Source organism: Heterocephalus glaber, unplaced genomic scaffold (genome assembly GCF_053883595.1).
Source record: "Heterocephalus glaber isolate CG9 unplaced genomic scaffold, H.glaber_assembly_v1.0 deba00001606, whole genome shotgun sequence".
Classification (NCBI taxonomy): domain Eukaryota; kingdom Metazoa; phylum Chordata; class Mammalia; order Rodentia; family Bathyergidae; genus Heterocephalus; species Heterocephalus glaber.
Window position 1 is genome coordinate 34,532,744 of NW_028258377.1, and position 14,072 is coordinate 34,546,815.

The window sequence follows — 14,072 nt, forward strand, 5'->3', positions numbered from 1 at the left end:
AGTACCATGCTGTTTTTATCACAGTAGCTTTGTAGTAGAGTGGCAGGTTGGGGATTGTGATACCCCCTGCCATGTCTCTGTTACCTAGAATTGCTTTTGCTATTCTGGGTCTCTTCTTGTTCCAAATGAATTTTTGGATTGTTTTCTCAAGGTCCATGAAGTATGCTGCTGGGATCTCAATTGGAATTGCATTGAATCTATATAGCAGTTTTGGAAGTATGGCCATTTTCACTCTATTAATCCTTCCTACCCAGGAGCAGGGGATGTCTGTCCATTTTCTGATATCATCTTCAATCTCTCTTTTTCAGAGTGCCATAGTCTTCAGAGAAGAGGTCTTTGATTTCTTTAGTTAGGATGATTCCTAGGTATTTCAGTTTTTTGGATACTATTGTGAAAGGAATTATTTGCCCTATTTCTCTCTCAGTGAGTCTGTCATTGGTGTAGAGGAAAGCTATTGATTTTTGTGTGTTGACCTTGTAACCAGCTACTTGACTGAATTTGGTGATTAAGTCTAGAAGACTTTTGGTGGAGTTCTTGGGGTCTTCTATATAGAGTATCATGTCATCTGCAAAGAATGACAATTTGACTTCTTTATTTCCTATCTTTATTCCTTTTATTTCTTTCTCTTGTCTAATTGCCGTGGCCAATATTTCCAGAACTATATTGAACAAGAGTGGTGATAGTGGACATCCTTGTCTCGTTCCTGATTTTAGTGTGAAGGATTTCAGGTTTTGACCATTTAGTATGATATTGGCTGTTGGTTTTTCATAGATGGCTTCTATCAGTTTGAGGTAGAGACCATCTACTCCAATTTTTTGTAGGGTTTTTATCATAAATGCATGTTGGATTTTGTCAAATGCTTTTCTGCGTCTATGGAGATAATCATATGGTTTTTGTCCTTGGCTCTATTGATATAGTGTATTACACTGATTGATTTGCATATGTTGAACCATCTGTGCCTCCCTGGGATGAATCCCACTTGATCAGGGTGTATGATCTTCTTGATGATCTTCTGCATTCTGTTTGCCATTATCTTATTAAGGATTTTTGCATCTATGTTCATTAGTGAGATTGGCCTATAGTTCTCTTTTTCAGTTGGGCCTTTCTGTGCTTTGGGGATCAAGGTGAGGCTTGCTTCCAGGAATGAATTTGGGAGTATTGCTTCCCTTTCAATTTCATTGAAGAGCTTAAACAGTAGTGGCAGCAGTTCCTCTCTAAATATCTTGTAGAATTCAGCAGTGAAACCATCAGGGCCCGGGCTTTTCTTAGTTGATAAGTTTTTAATTATGTTTTCAATTTCATTGGTTGATATTGGGTTGTTCAGAATTTTGAGGTCTTCTTCATTCAACTTTGGTAATTCATATGTATCTAGGAATCTGTCAATTTCTTCTTTGTTTTCCATCTTATTGGCGTATAGGTTCTGGAAGTAGGTATTGATGATCCTCTGGATTTCTGCTGGGTCTGTTGTCATTTCACCCTTTTCATTCCTAATTGCATGGATTTGGGCCTTTTCTTTCCTTTTTCTGACAAGGTTGGCTAAGGGTTTGTCAATTTTGTTGATTCTTTTGAAGAACCAACTCTTGGCTTCATTGATTTTTTTGTATCGTTCTCTTAGACGCCAATACATTGATTTCTGCTCTGATCTTTATAATTTCCTCCCTTGTATGAGCTTTGGGGTTTTCCTGCTCTTCTTTTTCTAGAAGCTTGAGGTTCAGCATCAGGTTGTTTAATTGGGCTTGTTCTGTTTTCCTAATAGGCATGTTCACTGCTAAGAATTTCCCTCGTAAGACTGCTTTCGTTGTGTCCCATAGATTCCAATATGTTGTATTGTCATTGTCATTTAATTGAAGGAACTGTCTGATTTCTTCTTTAATTTCCTCTGTGACCCATTGGTTATTCAGAAGTGTGTTGTTCAATTTCCACGTGTTTATGAAATTTTTTGAGTTTCTTTTGCTATGGATCTCCAATTTCATCGCACTATGGTCTGATAATATACAGGGGATAACTTCAATTCCTTTGCACTTACTTAAACATGTTCTATGTGTGAGTATGTGCTCTATTTTGGAGAATGACCCATGTGCAGCTGAGAAGAATGTGTATTCTGATTTTGTGGGGTGGGAGACTCTGTAAACATCTGTTAAGTTCATTTGTTCAAGAGTTTGATTGAGTTCTAGTATTTCATTACTTATTTTTTGTCTAGTTGATCTATCTATTTGTGACAGTGGGGTGTTGAGGTCCCCCACTACAATTGTATTAGTGCATATGTGACTTTTCATGTCTGTTAGTATTTGTTTTATATAGTTGGGTGCACTAGTGTTTAGTGCATAGATATTTATGATTGTTATCTCTTCCTCTTGGATTCTTCCCTTTACAAGGATGTAGTGTCCTTCTTCATCTCTCTTAATCAGTGTTGCTTTGAAATCTACTTGATCTGCCAGGAGGATAGCTACTTCTGCTTTTTTTTTTTGGTTCCTGTCACATGGAGTATTGTTTTCCACCCTTTAACTTTCAGCCTATGAGTTTCCTTTTGAATTAAATGCATTTCTTGTATGCAGCATATTGTTGGATTTTGCTTCTTGGCCCATTCTGCCAGTCTATTTGTTTTGATTGGTGAATTGAGACCATTAACGTTGATGGTTATAACTGAAACGTATTGACTTGTCATTGCCATGACTTTTTCTTTTTGTTGGGTTCTCCCCCTTTCCATTTAATTTCTTGTCATGCCAGATGGGTTCATTCTGCTTTGCTTCCTGGGGTTGTGATCCTCAATGTCTGTTCCTAGGATATGGTGTAAAATTCTTTGGAGTGCTGGTTTGGTATTCACGAAGTTCCTAAGGTGCTCTTTGTCATGAAAGTATCTTATTTCTCCATCCATTTTGAAAGATAGTTTTGCAGGGTACATCAATCTGGGTTGGAGGCTGTTTTCTTGTAGGGCTTGGAATATGTCACTTCAAGCTCTTCCTGCCTTGAGATGGTTTGTGTTGAGAAGTCTGCTGTGATTCTGATGGGCTTTCCTTTGTATGTGATTTGTTTCTTTTCTCTGCTTGGAGAACTTTGTTCTTCTGTTGAGTTTCTGGAATCTTAACAATTATATGCCTATGGGTCGATTTTTTTTGATCAAGGTTATTTGGAGTCCTATATGCCTCATTTATCTGTATGTCAAGCTCTTTTCCCCTGCTTGGGAAGTTTTCTGCCATTATTTCTGTGAAGAGATTTTTTATGTCATTTGCACTCTCTCCTGTTTCTTCATTGAGCCCAATCAGTCTTATGTTATTCTTCTTTGCATCATCTAGCAGCTGCTGGATTGATTTCTCATGTTCCCTTACAATTGTGAAGCAATTTTTCTTTTCCTGGTCACTAATTGCAATCTTATCTTCTATATCTGAAATTCTGTTCTCACATCAGCTCATTCTGCTGTGTAGACTTTCACTGGAGTTCTTCATGTCCTGGAAATCTATCTGCATCTGTTTTATGGATTCCATTTGTTTCTTATGTTGGGATTCCATCATATTCCTGAGCTCCTCTCTAGATTTATTAATCATGTCTTGCACTAGGGGCCCAATTTCTCCTGTTATCTGAGAAATTATTTCTGATTTCATTTTTTCCAGATCCCCTTTTCTTGCCAGTTCAGTGGGTCCAGGTGGTTGAGTATCAGAATGTTCCATCTCATTTCCCTTTGGGGTTGCTGTAGGTGACCTGGGAGTCTGGTTGTGAGACTTATTTACGTGTTTTCTCATTTCAACTGGGGCAGGGGGCTGTTAGCACCTGCATGGATTACCTCCTCTGAGCTGGGTGAGGTGGGACAGGGGCCGGGAGCAGTGGTAGGGACGGTGGCCCAATAGCCCTTTCCTGTGGGCTGGGAACAGCGGGAGGGATGGTGGCCGGGAAGCCCTTTCCTCTGGACCAGGAGCAGTGGGATGGCAGCTCAGAAGCCCCTCCCTCTGGGCTGGGAGCGGTGGGAGAGATGGTGGCCTGGAAGCGCCTTCCTCTGGGCCAGGAGCAGCAGGACAGAAGGTGGCCCAAAAGCCCTTTCCTCTGGGCTGGGAGCAGCGGGAGGGATGGTGACCGGGAAGCCCCTTCCTCTGGACAAGGAGCAGTGGGATGACGGCTCAGAAGCCCCTACCTCTGGGCCAGGAACAGCAGGACTCAGTACCTTGGTCTGGTGGTCTGGTGTCCTCTGCGTCTTTGTAGTGTGGAGCCAGGTGGCTGCCTGTCTGCAGCGGGGAGATTCGGTGTCTTCCGCATGACTCAGGACGTCGGTAGGGCGTGCACAGACCTTCCTGTGTGCAGTGGGCTGATTCGGCGTATTCTGTATTCCGTGGGACTGGGGACCTCGCTAGGGCGTGGGTAAACATGCCTGTTTGCAGTGGGCTGATTCAGTGTGTTCTGTGTGACTCAGGACCTCAGTAGGGGGTGCACAGACCTGCCTGTCTGCAGTGTGCTGATTTGGCGTGTTCTGTGTGACCAATTTCCAGTTTCATTGCGATGTGATCTGATAATATGCACAGGACAGTTTCAGTTCCTTTGCATTTACTTAAGCATGTTCTGTAAGCTAGCTAGTATGTGGTCTGTTTTGGAGGAAGTCCCATGTACAGCTGAGAAAAATATGTATTCTACTAAGTCCATTTTTTCAAAGGTTGGTTCAGTTCTGATATTTCTTTGTTGATTTTTTTGTCTAATTGATCTATTTGTGACAATGGGGTACTGAGGTCCCCTAGTACAACTGTATTAGTGATTATTTGATTTTTCATGTCTGTTAATATTTGTTTTATATAGTTAGGTGCACTGGTATTAGGTGCATATATATTTATGATTGTTACCTCTTCTTCTTGGATTGTTCCCTTAACAAGTATGTAGTGATCCTCTTTATCTCTCTCCCTTTTTCTTCTTTATCTCTCTTGATCAGTCTTGGCTTGAAATCCATTTTGTCTGCAAATGGAATAGTTACCCCTGGTTTTTTCCCCCAGGTTCCTGATACATGGAGTATTGTTTTCCATCCTTTGACTTTCAGTCTATAAATTTCTTTTTGAGTTAAATGTGTTTTTTATATGCAGTATATTGTTGGCTCTTGTTTCTCGATCCATGCTATCCATCCATTTCTTTTGATTGGTGAGTTGATACTATTTACATTGATGGTTGTAATTGATATGTATTGACTTATCCTTGTCATATTATTTTGCTATTGCTTGTTACTTTTTCTTTCCCCTCTGTTTAATTGCTTGCCTTTCCTGTTGGATTCATTCTATTGAGGTTCATGGAACTATTGTCTTCATTTTCTCTTTCTAAAATATTTTTTGAGGACTTTTTGGAGTGCTAGTTTGGTGGTCGTGAATTTCTTCAATTGTTCTTAATCATGGAAGTATCTTATTTGTCCATTAATTTTGCAAGATTATTTTGTGTGGTATATCATTATGCATTGGAGGCTGTTTTCTTTTAGGGCTTGGAATACTTCACTCCAAGTTCTTGACTTGAGGGTTAGTGTTGAGAAGTCTTCTACGATTCTAATGGGCATTCCTTTATAGGTGATTTGTTTCTTTTTTCTAATGGCTTTTAATATTCTGTTCTTGTCCTGAATTTCTGGAATTTTGACTATTATAGGCTTTGGTGTAGTTTTTTTTCCTTGATCATGGCTAATTTGAGTTCTAAGTGCCTCATTTATCTGTATGTCAAACTCTGTTTCCATGCTTGGAAAATTTTCACCATTCCTTCCATGAACAGGTTTTTTATGTCCTTTGCACTGACTCCTGATTTTTCATTGATTCTGATCAATCTCATGTTATTCTTCTTTGCATCCTCTAGCAGCTGTTTGATTGATTTTTCATAGTTGCTTGCTATTTATAAGAATTCTTCTTTGAATAAGGTATAACTGCAAACCTGTCTTCTAGATCTGATATTCTGTCCTCCCATTGGTTGATTCTGCTGTGTATCCTTCAAATAGAAGTTTTAATCTCCTGGGTGTCTGTTTAAATCTGTTTCATGGAATCTATTTCCTTTTTATGTTGGGAAGTCATGGTTTCCATGTCTTTCCTAAGCTTCTCTATTTTAAAAATCTGTGTTTAGTCTAGATTCACTAACCATGTCCTTCATTATGGTCATCATCTCTTTAGTTATCTGACAAATTATTTCTGATTTGAATTTCTGTAGAGCTTCATTCATCTGCTTTGTGTCTTCTGTTGATACCATATCAGAAAATTCAGATGGGCGACTTTTGATTTCTTCTACCTCATTGTCCCCTGAATTTGCCTTGGGTGAGCTGGAAGTCTGGGATTGCATCTTGTTTCTGTGTCTTCTTGTTTTCTATTTTTAAAAAAATTTGTTTTCTATGTTGAGACTTGTAAATTGCTTATGGTAGGCACCTTTATTATTAGTATCAAAACCTCCTTTGGAAATGACTACTTTTTAGAGATGTTTTCTAGGTGTCGCTAGATTTTGTCTTTTCAGTCTGTCTCAATATCCTACCTCTTTAATTTATTAGTGATGAGAAATTGCTGCCTAATTGGCTTAGCACCTTGTTCTTTGGTACTGGACTGTAGGATTATTTATGACCCTCAGATAATCTTGGTGTTGGCATATAAGGAAGAACAACAGATCACAAAAGCTACGTCACCTTGGCTAAAGTAGTACAATCAGTAATGACAATAGCATCAACCATCAACCAATAGAAAATGACAAACTGTGGCAACTATTATTTTGGCACATGTTACCATATGAACAAGATTTATAGTTATACAGCAAAATCTAAGACAAACCAGAAAATTATATACAGTAAATATCTCCTCAATACAGTGATTTTACCCTCAGGTGAGAAAGTTTAAAAGGAGCAAGAGGAAAAAATAGAGAAACAGAAGAAGAGAAAGAGATTAGAAGCAAAGCTGAAGGATTACCCAAGCTTTGGGAACCTGGTGAAGAAGACTGGAGGGAAAGAAAGAAGGATGAAACAAAAACACAAACAAAACATAAAAGAAAAAGAAAAATAATGTTTATACCCATGAGAAAACAAGTACAAACAATGAAGGGAAAAAAAGTAAAGAAATTTAAAAAAATGTCCACTTCAGGGTGTGTCTCTGATGTCACTGGTAGGCAAAGGAGACAGACACAGCCCAGATCCATGTTGGATGATTCCAGAAAGCCTACAGGGGAATTAGGATGGGGTGGTGGATAATTCTAACAAGCCTGCACTTTCAACTCCATTGAAGTTTAGGCTGATCATGCTTTCTGGCTTTGAGGCTGGGACCTGAGTTTTTCAGTCCACAACACTCTGGGTGTATCTTGCCATTCTGAGCTTTGATCTTTGGCCCTGAATGTATGTGTCCTATGCCTATGCCTTAGCCAGACACTGGGACCCCTGAGATGAAGCCAATCCATGGCTACTATGAGTTGTGGGTTCAGGTGGCCCTTTCTCAAAATGGTGTCTGGCCAGTCGTCCTGTCCTGGGGAGATTTGGATTGGAGTCACTCACCAGCTACTGCAGCCCACAGCATCTACTGCTCCATTGCACTGGTGCATTTCTCTGGGGAGGTTTCTGGAGTCTCCCGCACCATGCCTCTATAGGTTCAAGCTGCCTCTCTCATGTTGTGAGCTCAGAGTCAGGGAGAAAGTGCCATTTGCCACCTCTCTCTCCTGCATTGAAGTCTCTCTCTTTGCACTCCTTATGGGCACCAATTTTCCCTTCAGATTCTTCCTGGGTCCTGAGGATCCACCTCCCTCCTTCTTCTCTTTCCCAATTTGCTATGCTCCCACATTTGGAGTCTGAATCTCAGAGAGGCTTATATGCCATTGTTCACCACTCTGCCATCTTCCCAGAAGTCTAGTTGATTCACTTTAAAATGCTGGAAGTAATTCCTTGAATGTCAATAACACAAGCTACTTTCTATTATTTTATTGATGGATGTTTAGATTGCTTCTGAGTTTTTGTGGTAACCAGTACACTTTGATAAACCTCCATATAAGTACCTCCTAGTTATAGGTGTGTAAGTTTGTCTGTGACAAGTGTTTAGGAATGGGATCAGTGTAGTCATACCTTCAACTTTATTAAATAGTGAGATATTTCTCCAAAAGTTTGGTACAGATCTGTGGCCCTAAAGCAGCATGTGAGAACTCAGTCCTGTGTGATATTGTCCAGTCTCATGGAGCACTCAGTTGTACTTCTTCATTTTATGACCAAGGGGTATACTTCTACACCACCACTTCTATACTTATACCACCAGTCTTCCTGGCACAGAGTGTCTAAGAGGAGGGAACATGGAAGGAACAATCTTTGAGGACACTTAATTCAAGTTACATACAAATCTGTATCTTTTGAGAGCAAGTATATAGATTTTGAAATATGATGGGGTTGAATCCTGGTTTTTCTATTTACTATTTGTGTGGCTATTTATAAGCAAATTTGTCTCTGGGCCTCAGTTCTTGCCTCTGTGAAGTGGATAAGGTAGTGGTATTCACTTCCTGGATTACTTGAAAGATGAGAGGAGTTAATACTTATTCTAAGCAGAGTAAGTAGCTTGGTTCATGTTAAGGGGTTAATAGTTGATATCTAGGGCCACCGTTACTGATCACATTTCCAGTCATTACATGCTTTTCACCCTTGAGGACTCCCTTTTCAGCTAAAAAACTCACATTTAAAAATATTATTTTTCTATGCTGAACAAACTGCATGTGTTAAGCAGTATCTAATTCTTTACTTCATTTTTAGCTATGAAAGCCTTATGTGACGCTAATCAGCTTCTGAGTAGCCAAAGAGAACAGTGTTTTTACTCTGAGTTGATTTGATTCTAGCCCAAAACAAGGAAACATGGTTTTCAGTTAGCAAGTGTGGCTTCACCATATTCAAATGTGCAGGCTTTTAGAAATATTATCTCTAACCAGGGACATCATGTAATCACTCACAATGACTTCTAGGTTGTAACTCTGACCTAGCTCTAACACTGTGTTTCACAGATGGAAAAATAGGGCCCACAGAAGAGCAGGAAACTCCAATTGTCCCTTCATGGAGACACAGTCACTCACTTGGTGGCCTGATCTGATCTTAGTTCATACTTTCACTAATTGGAAGAGGGGTAGCTGGTTATTTTACTGTATAATGAACTTCTACAAAATTCAGGGGCTTAAAACAGCAATTTATCATCTCCAAGCTTCTGTGACTGAATGGATTCAGCTGGCTGGTTATTGTTGGGGATAGCTCACATGGATGCAGTCAGATGGTGGCTGGGGCTGCAGTCATCTGAAGACTTGACTGGGCTAGATGTCCAGGATGGCAGCTTCTCATGGCTAGCAGTTGGGGCTGGTGGTTGATCAGCTTGGCTACATATGGTCTCTCCATGTGGTGTACATCTCTGTATGTTGGCTTGTTCTCAGATGGAGCATTTCAAGAGCAAGTTGTCCAAGAGAAGGAAGCAGAAGCTGCCAAGCCAGTTGAGAGCTGAGCCTAGAATGGACACAACTACTTTTTTGGGCTATATTCTATTAGCCTGTGTAGTCAGGCCACTAATATTCATGGAAATAAAATAGATTCCACTTCTTGATCAGGGAAGGATGGGAGGGTATAAAATCACACTGTAGAAGAGCATATGGGAAGGGAGATGTGCAACTGTCTTTGGGAAGTGGTGAAAACTTCCAGCATAGCATCTTTTATTCCCTTCCTCCCAAGGATTTTGAAACATCTGTGGTAACCTGCTGAGGGAACAAAATGAAACTGATTTTTCCTCCCCTATTCTAAGAGTTCTGGGAGCAGGATGGAGAGGTATCCAAGTTGAAAAAAATAATGGAAAGAGTGAAAAGCCTCTCACTCTCTGGCAAAACAGGAATATTAAATATTTTTTTAAAATACCTTTCTGGAACAACCATGTACATACTAACTAGAATGAAATTATTTTTTAAACTTGTTTTTGGGAAATGCTCATAATAAAACATCCTGTACTTGAATTATTAAAAACAATGTTGAGTAAAGAATTGCTTAATTTAGTAAATAATTTTAAAGCAAGCCATTATTTTCTCCAACTTGAATTTGCTGAAAGCACTTCAAGAATTTTATTACCAGCATGACTGCATAATGTAATTGTGTAATTAGTAATACATCTGACACTGTTGGAGAGATTTAGTTTTACTTAGGGCAAGAACAAAATGTAGTACTTATTACTTTTTTTAACATTGCTTGAAGAACATTTCCCTGTTTTGATTTTTTTAAAAAAAATTTATTGTATGGCTGAAGTTACAGAGAAAAGAACCAACATTTGTTGATATTAGGTCTGTCGATAAAACATATGGTTGCAAATTGGAGTGATCTCTGTTTGAATCCTGGTGCTTCCTCTTGCTGTGTGTGTGTGTGTATTTTAAAGCAAATGATATAACCAATATTTCACATTTTTTATCTATAGAATGAGAATAATGTCTATTTCATGAGGTTGCTTTAACTCCTAGATGGGATAATATATATAAATCCTGGGACAGTGCTGGGGAAATAGGAAGGACTAGACTAGGTGTGTTTGTCATCCTACCTAATTTTGTTTGAGTGCTTGATTGGCTCAGCTTCAGATACATTTCAGGTGAGTTTGCTCCTCACAAGCCAAGGCTGGTGAGTAGGCTAGATCCTCAGTTTTCCATGTAGATAAACCAAGAAAAGTGTCTATTCAAGAATTTTATAATTTATTGTACATTCACAGAATGCCTATAATTAGTAGGTATTAGCTACATCTGTTATTGATGAACTTCTCTTTTATTATTTGGTTTGGAGGTAAAAATGTCAGTTTGGGAATTAGAAAGCAATTGCTTTAATCTGACAGGGTGGTCATTTGATGGCATAAGCTTTTTTTTTGGTCATAGTCACAGATTATAGTCCCAGCATGGTGGGAGGCACTCTAAAATGACCGTCACCCTTGCAAAAACAGTCTCTCTCTCTCTCTCCCTCTTTCTCTCTCTGAAGTACTAGGGATTGAACCCAGGACCTTTGCCCGGAGCTACATCCCCAGAGCTATTTAGTTTTTGAGGCAGTCTCGCTAAATTGTCCAGACTAGACTTGAACTTGTGATCTTCCTGTCTCAGCTTCCCAGAGTGCTGGGAAGGCATGTGCCACCAGGCCTGGCTTCCTTCCTTGAATGTGGGTAAAATATCATGGGCTATCACTCCCATGATCACATGTGACAAAAGGAATTTTGTAGATGTAATTAAGGTTCTTAATTAGTTAACTTGAGTGACTGAGAAGATGGGCCTTACCTATACTATCAGGCCCTTAAACCTCGATCTAGAGGTTAGAATGAAGAAAGTGTGAAGAAGTTCTCAGTGGTTAGTTTCAGAGATGGAGGGAGCCAGGTGGCAAGGATCAGAGAATGCCTCTGGGTTGAGAGTGGCCTCGGGTCAACTGTCAGCAAGAAATGGGGACCTTAGTCCTACAGTCAGAAGAAACGGAATTCTGCATGCAAGGTGTGAGCTTGAGAAAGGACGCTGAGCTCAGCCAGAATCTTGACTGCAGCCCTAGGGGACCCTGAGCAGAGTCCAGCCATGCCACACTCAGACCTCTGACCTGCTGAAATTAGGCCAGAATTAATAAGGTGGCTTTAAGCCACCAAGTGTATGGTGATTTGTTATACGGCAATAAAAAAGTAATATTCCCAGTTATTCTCACTGTGATGTTTTAAGTAGAATTATTTTCTTTCTGTAGTTGGTTGATTATTTTTGGTCTTTGGGTTAGAGGGCTGTCTAGCTTAGAACACAGGAACTCTTAATAATTGTGCATCAGAGTTGTTTAGATTGTGGGGATGGCAGCTGAAAAGCTAGATTTTACACCTTCCTTTCAAGTCAGAAGATCTGAAGGAGGATAGGGGCTCCATGGGCAACAGGTTCTCAGGTGAACGTGATGTTCTGGTCCAGCTCGTGATCTCCGTGGTTGTTCCTGCTGTAGCACTCACAGGCAAAGTGGACACAGAAGTCCTCTTGTTTTTTGTTTGTTTGCTTAAGTTCTTTTATTGGTACATTTTAGGTATACAATATGTTTACATTTATCATTGGGTGCTTGCACCTGTACATGCTGTATCTTGGTTCTTATTTTTTCCCCATTACCTGTGCACCCTTCACCCCCTCCATGTTTCCCTATTTACATAGACTTTGTTTCCATTTTTTCTTTCCTCATAATTTTTCTTTTCCCTTCTTTCCTTTCCCCTTCCCCTCCCACTTCCCCTACCCCTTTGAAACTTTTCTTCCTATTTCAAATTATCAATTATTCATTTTAATCTTTATTTATTGCCCAAGGGCCCATCAACTAGAAACTGAATAAAGAAGATGTGGTTTTTTAATAAAATGGAGTACTACTCAGCCATAAAGAATGAGAAACTAGTCATTTATAGCCAAATGGATGCATATTGAGGCCATCCTCTTAAGTGAAATAAATAGGACAAACATGTGCAAATACTCAATAGTTTCTCTAGTGTAAGAAACTGAAAGTGTAAATAAATATTAAAATGGAAGTGCTCTTCTCTTTGGTTATGATGAGAGTCAAAACCATGCACACACAAGACCCCACTATCTGTAAGACATCACACAAGGGTTCTAACCATCTTCTCTCATTGAAGCCTTATAATGACTTACAATAACCTGGAAGGCACAACTCTGAGCCAAACTTCCCTGCAGTTGGCCCCAACTCTACCGGAAAATCATCCTCTTATCCAGGCAGGGATCATCTAGTACTTTTAAGGGAATCCGTAATTTTAATCAGAAAAAATGAGAATGACTGGTACTTACAGGACCTCTTCCCAGAACTTGTTAGATGACTTCCTGTCCGAGATAAAGGGCAAAGACCTACCTGACGACATCTGGAGTCACACTGACTTCCTCTCTGGGGAGTTTGTAAAGCAGGGTCATGACATCATCTGCTCTAGGGTCTGGCCCAACATGGCTGACAAGGCAGTAGTCTATCATCTTTATTTTACCTAAGAGCCAATCACAGCTTGGTGAAGTTCATGTCTGTGAGGCTCACACAGATACAGAACCAAGACCTGAGTTTGGGTCTTCTAACTTCAAAAGCCGACTCTAGTCCACCAAATACCCTTGCTGCGTCCCCACACTGCACGAACGATGCCGGAAGGGGGATGAGAAAAGACGAGAGCCAGAAGAAGGAAGGCAGTGATCTGAACACTGAAGGAGCCTTCTAAACGGTGGAGAAAAATAGCAAACAATAAAACCCCATGGGTAGGAAATCAAAAAAAGAGGAAAAGAAATAAAGCTATTTGCAGTGCTCATTGAGTTGATGCACTGGATAATTTAATAAGCCGTCTGCTCTGATCCGCCTTCTTCCCTGCTCTCAGTAGGGCGCCGTGTGGAAGCTCCTACACAGTAATTATAAAGGATGATCTCTCCCCTTTCTGAGATCTAGGTGTGATTTGGGCAGCTCAGCTTCAAGCTGTTTTTCTTGGGAGGCAGAGTTTGGAGCGTGTGTGAGAGTACACATAGGTGGGAACTTGAGCACATGTCTGTGTTTGTGCGTGCGCACACACGTGTGGATTTCAGGGGGCAAAGAACAGAGGGTGATATTGGTCTTTACAATTTCTTTTGCCCTTGGGGCAACCTCTACTCCTGATGCTTCCTGGAATCTGGGTGCCAGGTGTCTTCTTAGCTTTTACCTTGTCGCATCTTATACCCTTGTGGCCTTAGGACTCAGCTTCCTGGTAGGTGTCAATAAATTCATCAGACAAACGAATCTTTCCATAGCTAATATGATTCTCAGAAAATTAGGAAAATTCATCCATTCAACAAATAATTATTGAAAACCTGTAAGTGCTAGGCACTATTCTAAGAACATCTAAGCTGTCATGAGTGCATGAACACGTGTGTACACACAAACACACACATGTACACACACATGGTACAAAACTTGTATTTTAGTAGAGGAGGTTTGTGGAAAGCAAGAAAACAAATACATATGAGAAGTTTGTTATTTTGCACGTGGAATTCAGAGACCGGTAAGAGGGAAGAAGAACGCATGTAATGGCGTGTTGCATTTGGGTGATCAGGGCTCAGCAGTAAAGAGGTACCATTTGATCTGAGAGCTGAATGATGAGGAGGAGTGGGTCATGAGAAGACTCAGG